The sequence below is a fragment of the Helianthus annuus genome, chromosome 2, assembly GCF_002127325.2.
Source record: "Helianthus annuus cultivar XRQ/B chromosome 2, HanXRQr2.0-SUNRISE, whole genome shotgun sequence".
In the NCBI taxonomy this organism is placed as follows: domain Eukaryota; kingdom Viridiplantae; phylum Streptophyta; class Magnoliopsida; order Asterales; family Asteraceae; genus Helianthus; species Helianthus annuus.
The window spans coordinates 41984799-41996944 of record NC_035434.2 but is presented as its reverse complement, the minus strand read 5'-3'; positions in this window follow the sequence as shown (position 1 = coordinate 41996944).

Genomic DNA, 12146 nt, shown 5'->3' with positions numbered 1-12146 from the left:
TAGTATATGATACAAAAAACTACTCTACAACGAATAGAACTCCGTTTTCAACTAAATTTATGTCGGGACACCAAGAAAAGTATAAAAACAAATACCGATATTGGTGTCAATGTTGTTCGGACGATATTGGTTTCATTCACCACATTAAAGAAAAAATAATTGTATTTGAATGTAGACTATGAACATAGAAATAAAGATAAAAATAAACATGTCGCAAAGGTATATTCTTTTCATAGAATGGCGAAAAAGGAAAACGACATAACTTCATTAAAAAAAGTAGATCGTGAGACAACTTTAATGATATGTCTGTCCGTACTTATGTTCCTTGTAAATAACTATTTACAACTCAGTTTTAAACAAAATTATATCTCGATGGGTTAGTTTACGGTGGCCCAAACAAGAAGTTAAAGAATTCATTTGAGTTAACTAAATAAACTAGTTTTACCCGTGCCGCGCGCTGCAGCGACAACCTAGCGTTTGCGACTTGTGGTGTCGCTCGGTTAGTATTTGTTCACTTCATTATGGTATAATATCAAATATGATATCAACACTCCGTCTCTTAGAGCATTCACATCCAATCCATCAAATTATACATACATTCCACTAAAAAACAACTCCTATATCAATATATTTTCACTAAAAACAAATACTTTTTCTCTCTCCTTTTCAATTAAATAATATTATCATTACATTTTTCTCTCTCATTCACTCACAACCACTTTCAATATATATTAAAAAAATTATAGTGGGTGAATAGTATCCCCTCAAATATACAGATGAACAGTAACATTTTCTCTCTCCTCCACTCACAACCACTTTTTATACCCTTTATAATATAAAAATTCCCCCTCACATATTTTGATGGATAGAATGTGAATGCTTTTAGATACTTGGAAATAAATTATCGGACACTCATGATATTTAGTTTTAGTGTTATAAGTTTCTTTCTACCTATTTCTGTTTATGTTCCTCTAAAACATAGATTACATTTCGATTTGTGACTAGGAATGAGCAAATCGTTCCCGGTACCGGTACCGAATTTACAGAACCGAGTACTTTTTCGGTACCGGTTCGGTACCGACTTTTAGCATTTTCGGTACCGGTTCGGTACCGGTTCGATACCGGTATTTACCGGTTTTCACCCTCAAATACCGGTACCGTACCGGTACCAAACCGGCACCGGTACCGAACTGTACAGAACTGGGTATATTCAGTACCGGTACCGGTACCTACTTTTGGGGATTTTCGGTACCGGTACCGGACAGTACCGAGCTCATCCCTATTTGTGAGATCCCATTGGAAGAACATAATCAAAATTTATGTGTCATTTGAATAAAAAAAAAGTTCAATTATGTTGTTCACTGACTATTAGGAGCCACTCAAAATTTTACCAAGTATAAGGAGCCAGAAAAATTTTCATTTGGTAACAAGTTGTGTGTGTGTGGTGTCCGATTTTTCATTTTGATATACATATCCGTTTGTTTTTAAATATATAGTTAAGAAATGTTAGTAATAAATATTAGAGTAAACTGCTATTTTGATCTCTGAGGTTAAGTTATTTTTGTCACTTTAGTCCAAATTTAAAAGCTTTTGCATTTGGGTCCCTGTTGTTTAAATCAGATCATATTTCTCAAATTAAATCCTGGTATTTTGTCATTTTTCTCATGGACAAAATGGTCATTTCTTTCTTATTTTATTTAAAACTTTTATTAAAATAATAATCTTCTGTGGGTTTCACCACACCCTCACTTCTTCCTCTACCTCCTTTCTCTCTGTCTCTCTCCTATCATAACAACCACCATCCATCACCACCTCCACCACCATCAATCTCCACCGCCGCCACCATCTATCTCCACCTCCACCATCTATCTCCACCCCCAAAACTCTCCTTCACCCTGATTTCAGAACTGAACCACCTTCACCATCTATTGCACACTATGCATAAGTTTCATCAAAATTTAGACTTTTTTATATGCACAAATAGACATGCTATTATTCAACTTAAGCCTGTCTAAAATCAAGTTGAATTTTGCTCCATTCATTAATCAATATAGCAAAATTATTTTATAATCATTAAAACCCACAACCAAATTACCAATACTTTTTTCTTGGGTTACAATTAATGTGAAAAACAAGTAAGGCAATTCATCAAACACCTTGCGTGTAAGAAACTAAACCAAACATCAACACCCAAATTCAACATACAAGATCATCAGTCAAAACTAACAACAAAACAGATTAAGTTCCCACAGTTAATAACTACAAAAATCGATTGAACTGATGAAATCAAGGATGAAAAATTACAGGTTCTTCGAAGATGATGCAGAGTTCAACGGTAGAAACACCTTTTTTGGTGAATTCAAGAGCTCCATAACCAGCAGCAACTCCCCCACCAACTATATCACATACATAAACGCTCTTCCGATTTCAAATTGTTTATCTATTTCTGGGTTTCTCTCTAAAACTATTGTTTGTTCATCACTCTTTCTCTCTCTACAATATCCCGCATGATAATAAAATGGGGCAAAAGTAAATGAGAAGGGAAGAAGATGAGTTGCAGGTACTACTAGTGTCCTGGTGAACCCCTTTTCTGCGTTTACCATTTGAGTGATTAGAGAAGAGAAGAGAGAGAGAAGAGAGATATAGAGGAGTGTTTACCATGGCAGTTTACTCTAAATATTAGTTGGTTGTAGGGGTGTGCAATAACCGAACCGTTAACCGAAACTGAATTAACTGAAAGTCGGTTATCGGTTTTTTTTAACCATCGGTTAACCGAAATTAATCGAACCGAGCCATTTATATTTTCATATATTTCTAGATTTTATACCTCCATTTTATGTATTTCATTTTTATACCTTCATTTTATATATTTATACGTCCATTTCATTTATCTATACCTCTATTTCATGTATTTATACCTCCATTTCATTTATTTATACATCCACTTCATGTATTCATACCTCAATTACATGTATTTCTAAGCAAAAACTTTAGCCCTTATTTGATTTGATTATTAACCAAAATTAACCGAACCGATTAACCGATGGCTTTGGTTACTGTTACGGTTAATGCCAATAACTGAACCGAACCGAACCGTGCAGGGTAGGATATGTTTAAAGTGTTAATGTACTTAAATATTTAATTGGTTAATTTGCTTAAAAACAAACAAATAAACCATGTGTTAAACTTTTCCAAATTGGTTAACCTGTTTCGATAGGCAGATTATACCTGAGTTAAACTTATCCAAATTAGGATTAAGTTTTTTTGAAACGATTACTTGAATTATGGACTAAACATGAGAAAATAACATATTTACAAAAATGAGACTATGACTCTATGAGAGTGTATGTGACCAACCTTTGCTTTTGTTTTGGGCCACCACAAGACCTAATTATTTTTAAGCTCAAAACATGAGTCATCCATCCAGAAAGCCCAAGTTAAAGATTTTATCAAAAGGCTGAAACCCGAAAGGGAGTTGGTGACTTGGTGCTCAATGCAAATTTATGCAATCAACTTGTCTGGTGAAATACTTGTTTGTAATTTGTTAAATATGATCTTTCAATACCTACTTTAGTGAAACTAGTAACATGACCGGTGGATGATGCGTCGCGAGCCCGTTGGAAACATCTAATTGATTAGTTCAAGCATTATTTGATGCGTTAACTTTATGAAAACGTGCGTTACAATGTATTTGATTTAGCTAAATGTAACCTATACAAGCATTACGGTCGGATCAAAACGTAAAGCAAATCAAATTTATATTGTACAATCATACCGTATTATATGTGACATGACTCATACATATGAAAAGTCCAAAAAAAAACATAAAACATGTATAAAGGAAAAACTGACATGTGTAATGAAAAGTAATTAACTAAAGCTTATAGAAAGAATAATAAAACCACATAATGACAAGAAAACACATTGGTTAAATATGAGTGATTTGCAAAGTATATAATATAATATTGTTTTTTCTGTCGCAACAAATGTAAAGTAACTTTAATTTATACAATCTAATGAAACGTATTATATTTGACCCGACTCGTTTTGGAGCAAAATTTTCTTCGAAATGCGGACCAACTGAAAGCGTACATAAAAAAGTATGAAAACTTATTATATTTGACCTGCCTTATTTCCAAAATAAAAAAAGATTACGTCAAAATATAGTACAAACATGAATTTTTACCTACACGTACATAGTAATATACATGTAAAAATAGTATTTTTAAAGCAAAGGAACGGAAGGGGTAAACCTGAAACATTAGAACCTTGAGAGGGTTAGAATGATATTTACAAAGTTTTAAGAATTGTGACAAATTAGTTTTTGAAAAAATAAATTATCGAACGAAAGTTATTGAAGAAAAATTAAGTTAATAAAAACTTAATAGGTTAAAAATGTATATTATATATGATACAGGGTTAAAGTTCGAACATTAAAAACTGAATAGGTTAAGTTTGTAAATCTTATAAAATGATGTAGGGGCTACAAATGACAATTTGCGAAGTGAATGGGGTTTAAGTCCTAAATGCTATGTTCTCAGTTCTTGGTTCTTAATATAAGAGATAACAAAGGTTGTAAATGGTGAGGAAAATAAAATCTAGACAAAAAGAGGGGCTATTTATGAAACATCCACAGACTTTTAGCTTTAAGAATATATAGAATATAACTAAGAACGTGTAATAATAATGATTAAAAACAGAGCAAATATGAGAGGTATTACTAATGAGAATTGGTGTAATAAATGTTTGAATGCCATAGAAGGTTAGGGTGTACGGGGTGTAAGCGGTGAGGTGGTTCGGTGATGGGATTCCCCGATCGGGAACACCGCCGCCATCAATGCGGGGTCCCGATTCGGGGTGTGTTTTGGGTGTGGACTCACCGCGTGATTATGCACGAGAAACAAGGAACGGCTCTTTTCAAACGGTCGGATTTTTTAAAAAAAAAAATTCACTTTTTTTAAACATATATAAATAACCATCTCATTCTCACCATTTTTTTATACTCAAACCATCTCATTCTCACACATTTTTTAAACTCTCCAACCACACCCACTTCACTTTTTATTTTTTATACTCTCAAACCACACCCCCTTTACACCGAGCAATGGAGAACCGACCCCGCGAGGCCAAGAAAAAAACTAAGGGACGGGTAGTGAAACCGTCTCGAGATGGTTCGAGCGGTACAAATGCTCAACCACAACCCCCTTTCGGATACACTTCACAACCCCCGTTTTTTTCCAACAACCTACACACCCCTCGTTCTACAACACCCAACAACCCAATTTCGGCTATTTTCAAAATTTGTTATCAATGGACGCTCCTCCTCAATCCCCCGCCTTCGACCCATATGCTTATCGTTCTCCACAAGTTCCTTCTACACGAGGAAATGTCGAACGTCCTCTACCTATTCACGACGACGAGGACGATGAGGTAGTGCCCGAAACTCAAAATTTGGGCGACGACGACGAGGAAGATGAATATAATGTGGATGAAGACGCGGGCAACGAAGAAGATGACGCTCGGGAAAAAAAAGGGAAAACGGTGAGCGAAAAATGGACAAAGGACCAAGAAGAGGCGTTGGCGAAGGCGTGGGTACATTGTTCTACCAACAAAAAAAAGGGCAATCAACAAAACCGCGAAAGTTTTTGGCGTAAAATTTTAGAGCATTTTAACAAAACTATCGGTGGAAGTAACCGGACCGTTCATCAAGTACAGTCTAAGTGGAACCCGATGATGGCGAAAATAAACTTTTTCAACGGCCTATACCAACAAGCGGTAAAAATTATATTTTTTTAACATTGTATATTTTTAATTTTTTTTTCTAAGTTCATACTTTTTTAACACTTTTTAATTTTTTTTATTTTATAACATGTAGGATCGCACACGAGGAAGCGGATGTAAGGATCTCGACGTGATGAAAGTCGCGTTAAAAGAATTTAAAGAAAGATTTCCGAGCGGTTTTCAACACATCGAGGCGTGGGAGGTCGTTCGAAGACACGAGAAATGGGCCCAAGTCCCATTGATGGGTGAGGAAGGTGAAGGTTCGGCACATAAAAGAAAGCCCGTTGACGTGGACCCTTCGATACCGGATATGAACGAAGATCCCTCGCCACAAAGAGCACAACGGCGAGACAAGCGTCAAGCTACATCGTCCGAGGGAAGCTCGGCCGAGTTGGCGGCACAATTCAAAGTGTACACCGCCATGAAAGAAGCGAAGCAAGCGATAGAATTGGAGGCGATCGAATTGAGGAAAAAAAGAGAGTCGGAGGCTCGCGAGCTCATATCGGCACAACTCGAGACGATGAAAAACTACAATTACGATCGAGATATGAAAACATTCCTTAAGCCGCACGACGATGTTCCGCCAAGTATGTTGCCGTTCATCCTCGCCCGAAAGCGAGAAATCGCTAACAAGTACGGGTGGCCATGCGATTTCTAAAATTTTAATTTTCTAGTTTTAATGTAATTTTTATTTTCTACTTTGAATGTGTTTTTTATTTTCTATTTGAATGTATTTTTTTTTAATTTAATGAAATGTCTTTTATTTAATTTATAAACATCCATAATTTTACAAAAAAAAAAAAAAAATATTTCGAACTCACCTAAGAGGGGAGTGCCGCCAACAAAAAGGGGTATTAGGGGAGTGTTAGAGGGGAGTTGACGTGGCACTTTCTGGTTGGTTATGTGTAAGAGGGGGGACTCACCTAAGAGGTGAGCACCCCTTACACCCTTAGGGTGTACGGGGTGTAAGCGGTGAGGTGGTTCGGTGATGGGATTCCCCGATCGGGAACACCGCCGCCATCAATGCGGGGTCCCGATTCGGGGTGTGTTTTGGGTATGGACTCACCGCGTGATTATGCACGAGAAACAAGGAACGGCTCTTTTCAAACGGTCGGATTTAAAAAAAAAATTCACTTTTTTTAAACATATATAAATAACCATCTCATTCTCACCATTTTTTTATACTCAAACCATCTCATTCTCACACATTTTTTAAACTCTCCAACCACACCCACTTCACTTTTTATTTTTTATACTCTCAAACCACACCCCCTTTACACCGAGCAATGGAGAACCGACCCCGCGAGGCCAAGAAAAAAACTAAGGGACGGGTCTCGAAACCGTCTCGAGATGGTTCGAGCGGTGCAAATGCTCAACCACAACCCCCTTTCGGATACACTTCACAACCCCCGTTTTTTTTCCAACAACCTACACACCCCTCGTTCTACAACACCCAACAACCCAATTTCGGCTATTTTCAAAATTTGTTATCAATGGACGCTCCTCCTCAATCCCCCGCCTTCGACCCATATGCTTATCGTTCTCCACAAGTTCCTTCTACACGAGGAAATGTCGAACGTCCTCTACCTATTCACGACGACGAGGACGATGAGGTAGTGCCCGAAACTCAAAATTTGGGCGACGACGACGAGGAAGATGAATATAATGTGGATGAAGACGCGGGCAACGAAGAAGATGACGCTCGGGAAAAAAAAAGGGAAAACGGTGAGCGAAAAATGGACAAAGGACCAAGAAGTGGCGTTGGCGAAGGCGTGGGTACATTGTTCTACCAAAAAAAAAAGGGCAATCAACAAAACCGCGAAAGTTTTTGGCGTAAAATTTTAGAGCATTTTAACAAAACTATCGGTGGAAGTAACCGGACCGTTCATCAAGTACGGTCTAAGTGGAACCCGATGATAGCGAAAATAAACTTTTTCAACGGCCTATACCAACAAGCGGTAAAAATTATATTTTTTTTAACATTGTATATTTTTAATTTTTTTTCTAAGTTCATACTTTTTTAACACTTTTTAATTTTTTTTATTTTATAACATGTAGGATCGCACACGAGGAAGCGGATGTAAGGATCTCGACGTGATGAAAGTCGCGTTAAAAGAATTTAAAGAAAGATTTTCGAGCGGTTTTCAACACATCGAGGCGTGGGAGGTCGTTCGAAGACACGAGAAATGGGCCCAAGTCCCATTGATGGGTGAGGAAGGTGAAGGTTCGGCACATAAAAGAAAGCCCGTTGACGTGGACCCTTCGATACCGGATATGAACGAAGATCCCTCGCCACAAAGAGCACAACGGCGAGACAAGCGTCAAGCTACATCGTCCGAGGGAAGCTCGGCCGAGTTGGCGGCACAATTCAAAGTGTACACCGCCATGAAAGAAGCGAAGCAAGCGGTAGAATTGGAGGCGATCGAATTGAGGAAAAAAAGAGAGTCGGAGGCTCGCGAGCTCATATCGGCACAACTCGAGACGATGAAAAACTACAATTACGATCGAGATATGAAAACATTCCTTAAGCCGCACGACGATGTTCCGCCAAGTATGTTGCCGTTCATCCTCGCCCGAAAGCGAGAAATCGCTAACAAGTACGGGTGGCCATGCGATTTCTAAAATTTTAATTTTCTAGTTTTAATGTAATTTTTATTTTCTACTTTGAATGTGTTTTTTATTTTCTATTTGAATGTATTTTTTTTAATTTAATGAAATGTCTTTTATTTAATTTATAAACATCCATAATTTTACAAAAAAAAAAAATATTTCGAACTCACCTAAGAGGGGAGTGCCGCCATCAAAAAGGGGTATTAGGGGAGTGTTAGAGGGGAGTTGACGTAGCACTTTCTGGTTGGTTATGTGTAAGAGGGGGGACTCACCTAAGAGGTGAGCACCCCTTACACCCTTAGGTAATATGTTGTATGTTCTGTATACTTTTTGTTTGTAATTGTTAGCCAACCAATATAACTTCCCTTTTGTGTTAAAAAACTAACATACTTAGATTCTAGATATCAATTTATTTTTAATATTTTATGAAACTACATGTAAGTAATTAGGGTAAATTACTTTTTGAGTCCCTGTGTTTTATGGGTTTTAATTAGTTGAGTCCAAAAGCAAAAAGTTTAACGACCTGAGTCCCCATAAGCATTTTCTTTAACCATTTGAGTCCAAATTTCTAACACCATCCACCAAATCTGTTAACTATGAGGATAATTTGGTCATTTATACACAAAGTACAAGTCTTGTATGCACATGAGTAGAAGGAACAAGTCTTTAATGCATTAACTTTTACTTTTAATATATAATATATATAAAAATAAATTATCAACCTTTCTCCAGCCATCACCACCGTCTCTCTCTCTCTACCTTTCTCCAGCCACCACAAACAACCATCCCCAGTCACCAACTGCCCCAGCCACAAACAACCTAATAGAACCCATACACACCCAAAAACTCAGACAATAAAAAGAATAAACACCCTACAAAACCCTACCCCAACAGACAACAAATACCAAGGTTGGAGAACTCGCTAGTCGCTAGCGGGTCGGTGAGGTAGGGACTAGCGACTACTCGGGATTACTCGGGATTAATCGGGATTAATCGGATCGGACTTTTTATGTATAATTTTAAGTTTTTATACATATATACATATATTTTTATACGTAATTTTTTAAGTGGACAAGTTTTGACTGGAATCTGGGAGGTTTTGGCCGGAATATGTGTTTTTTTCCGATTTTTTCCGATTTTTTCTGATTTTTTCCGATTTTTCTTGGTTTTTCCCGATTTTTTCTGATTTTTCCCAACCGACTAGTCGCGATTAGGGCCGACTAGGGCCGATTAGGGCCGACTAGGCCGACTAGCGATTTTTTTACTGATTAGCTGAAAATTACTCAGTTGATGGGCGACTAGCAACTAGTCAGCGATTAATCGCCGACTAGTCGCGATTTTTGCAACCATGACAAATACTACCCAAATTCAATTCTTCCTCTGAACACCCATCATCCCAAACTTTGACCCAATTCAACCTGTAAATAAACACACATCAACAAACACCCATCATCCCAAACTTTGACCCAATTCAACCTGTAAAAAAATTCACCATCAAAAACTCATTTCTTCAAACTCAACGACACCGTACCAAATCAAATTAAAAAAAAAATAGCATCAAGAAATCAGCATCTGTTCCGGTGAGTCTAAAGCTTCGTTGCAAGACCAGTAACAGTCCTAAGTTGTTCCAGTGGTCATCGACTCCATCATCACCTCGCTCGCCTTCGACTTTCTCTCTCCTAAAATCAAACCTACGCCTCTCTACAGTAAGTAAATTAGATGATTTAGATTCATTTCTTACTAATTTTTATCATTTCCTTTATCACAGATTCATGAAATATTGAAATTGAATGAATCTAAATTGTAGCGATCAATCTGAATTTGCAGAATAGATGTGGATTATGCTTACAGAGCGTGAAGAGTGGGCGAGGCTTTGCGATTTTCACAGCGGAGTGTTCTCACAGCTTTCACTTTCCGTGTATTGTCGGTTACGTGAAAGAGAAAGGTAGCCTAGCTTGTCCTGTTTGTGGTACCATGCGAAACACCTGTGTTTTCTGTCACCGATCGGAATCAGAAGCTTGCAGAAGAAGGTAAGATGAGAGAAAATGATGATGTTGTAGATAAAAAGAGCAAATTCAACAAACAGAATTCGTTCAGGCTAGATTTGAAAGTGTAGTGGTGGTGGTGGTGACGGTGGAGGTGCAGCGGTCGTGGTGGTGACGGTGGAGGTGCGGTGGCGACGGTGATGTTGATGGTGGAGGTGTGATGGTGGGATGGAGATGGTTTAGGTAGAGAGAGAGAAAGTTATGGATGGACTTATTATCTGGATATGATCCAGAGAATATATATATTTAATAATAAATGATTTTTTTAATTAAAAGGGTAATTTGGTCATTTAACAAAAGTTAACAGAATAATTTTAACATTGTTAGAAATTTGGACTCAAATGGTTAAAGAAAATGCTTATGGGGACTCAGGTCGTTAAACTTTTTGCTTTTGGACTCAACTAGTTAAAACCCAGAAAACACAGGACTCAAAAGGTAATTTACCCAAGTAATTAAATTATCAGTAGGCCATTTTCCCAATTTCTTTTTGGAATCTCAATAACCTTACTTTCCCAAACACGCAATCAATTTTTATCAATCTTTTACACAACCTTTTTCTTAATTTCTTTTTGGATTTTTCTCCCGATTTCATTGTTCAATCTTTTACCCACTTTTTGGATCTTTCTCCCGATTTCATTGCTCAAAGCAAACTCTTTATCCTTTATCAATTTCTACATGGCAGCAATCCACCGATTTAAACCCCCGTAAACTTTCATCCCAACCAATTCAATTCCATTAAAACACTCTAAATTCCTCCTTCAAGATTCATCAATTTTTAAACTTTATTAAATACTCATTACTAATTCACATTCAAAGTGTAGGAGGCAAAAAGTTTCAAACTTCCTCCGATACACATCTCTGATTCTTTCTTCCCAATTTCATTAGAATAAGTTTTGTTAAAACAACAAGAGTATGGCAGGGGGAAGGTCCAGGATCCCGTCGGACAGATAGCTTTTTGGTCGGAATCTACACACAAAAAACACCGTTAGCCTTAACATGAGAGGTGGTCTCCCGCGTTTGGACTTCGGCATGACAATCAGTAAAGAGATCTCTAAGATTTAAGCATAAGTAAGAGAGAATTGTTTTAGAGAGAGAGAGAGAGAGAGAGAGAGAGTGAAGTGATCATACCATTGGAGTTGGAGGAGACTCCCTTTTATAGGCAGAGGTCTCTACCCAGGGAAGCCTCATTTACAACCCATACCTTCTACTTGTTGTAAATTTTATCCTCTGGTGACGTTGTTTGCACGAGTGGCATTACCTCTTTGGTAAATGTCATATTGTGTCTCTCGATGTTATTTTATTCACTTTTAGGCAAAATCCAATCAATTTGACCTTGCGGGTTCGGGACCTGATCTGTGTACAGTGACATAAGCTTCTAACTCTTGATCATCCCTATGACTGCTTCTAGCTTCTGGTCACTAATGTAATTGTGTCCAACTTGTTACTTCCATCTTTGCTGAGTGGGATCTTTTGAGCGCCCACATCATCAACCCCCGATCGTAAGTGTCTATGTTGCAAATATAAGTACTTGTGACTCAATAGGTTGTTATTTCTAGGGACTTAGCTGAGTTGGAGTATGTGTCTTAGCCTTATGCTTGTTTGAATATTAGCGTGTGGCTAATACGAGGGAGCTATAAGTCCTTTTTTCTTTGCTTCTTGTTGTGGCGTACTTTATGTTATCAGCTTTTATGCCATGTGTGAAGCTGTTAA